We start from the raw sequence: 1,268 nt of genomic DNA, 5'->3' as shown, positions 1-1,268 counted from the left end.
GGGGAGGGAAAGGGGGAGGGAAAGGGGGAGGGAAAGGGGGAGGGAAAGGGGGAGGGAAACCCGCCCCTGATTTAGCTGATGATGGGAGGGAAAGAAGGGGTGAAGGCGACCTCAAGTGCTGGACCTGTGCGTGGGTCCACATCCCGGCGCTGCAGGCCAGGTTGGCCACACAGAGCGACAGGAACAGGGCAACGTTCCAAGCTTCCAAGACTGAGCCCAGGGCGATGTCCTACCCCCCCCCCCCCCCCCAGCTGCAGGACAGTGACCCAGAGCAAGGCGCCCCCACCCACAACGTGCCCCTCTCTAAGGTATTCTTAGAGCAGAAAGCAGGAGGAAGCTGCCCGGTTCTACCCTCACTTCTCCATCCCTTTCCTTCCTCCAACTTCCCAGACCGACTCCCAGTGTTTTTCTGGCTGCAGGCATTCTTTTTCACAGTCTGAGCTCCCCCCGCCCCCCACAATGACGCCCACGCATACCTGTGCTGTTTCGAAGCTTCCCTCCCTCTCCGCCGCTCCCTCCCTCTCGGCCGCTGAGTTCTTCCGCCCTGTCCCCATCTGGTTTTCCCCTTTATGTGTCCACTGCCGAGCTTGGGCTGCGCCCAGGGAAAACCCTGGCAGGCTTGTAAATCAGACCAGTGTATGAGCAAAGCCAGCTCACACTTCCTCCTCTGCGCAGGGAAGGTCAGAGCCAGTACGCTCCCTACTGTGGTGTTGCGGGTGTTTGGGGGAGTATAAGGTGAGGTGTAAGTGCACACTCCCCGTGGCTATGGCTGTGGAAGCTACATTCTGTTTGGCTGAGGCAGGGGTGAACACAAAGGAGTGGCTCCAGCCCTGCAGCTACTAGGGCTGGATGAGTCCTCATTTTATTGCTATAGGTATAACTTAGGGCAGGTCACTCAAGTGCCCTTGACCCTGGTTCTCAGCTGTGAAATGGGCATTCAAGTCTCTCATCCAACACTCTCGGGATCACATGTATTTTGGAAATCAGAATCTTTGGATTTTATGTTGGGACGTATAATTGGGGTAGCCACCCTCCAGGAAGAATCCCCCCACCCCCTGCTCCTGGGATCCAGCTCTAGTGATTTCAGCCCCTGATACCATGGTACCCAATAGGACATCACGGAAAGGATAGAATGTAATTTAAGGCGTTGTGGCTACTGCCTTGCCCTCTCTTGAATCACCAGCTCTGGGGGAAGCCACCCTCCATATCACCATATTGTGAGGACATTAAGAAGCCCTGAGGATATATGTGGGTGGGGAGGGACTTCA

Source organism: Enhydra lutris, unplaced genomic scaffold, assembly GCF_002288905.1.
Source record: "Enhydra lutris kenyoni isolate GAN:26980312 unplaced genomic scaffold, ASM228890v2 scaffoldscaffold21, whole genome shotgun sequence".
Lineage (NCBI taxonomy): Eukaryota > Metazoa > Chordata > Mammalia > Carnivora > Mustelidae > Enhydra > Enhydra lutris.
The sequence above is the reverse complement of the archived record's forward strand: the minus strand, read 5'-3'. Positions refer to the sequence as shown.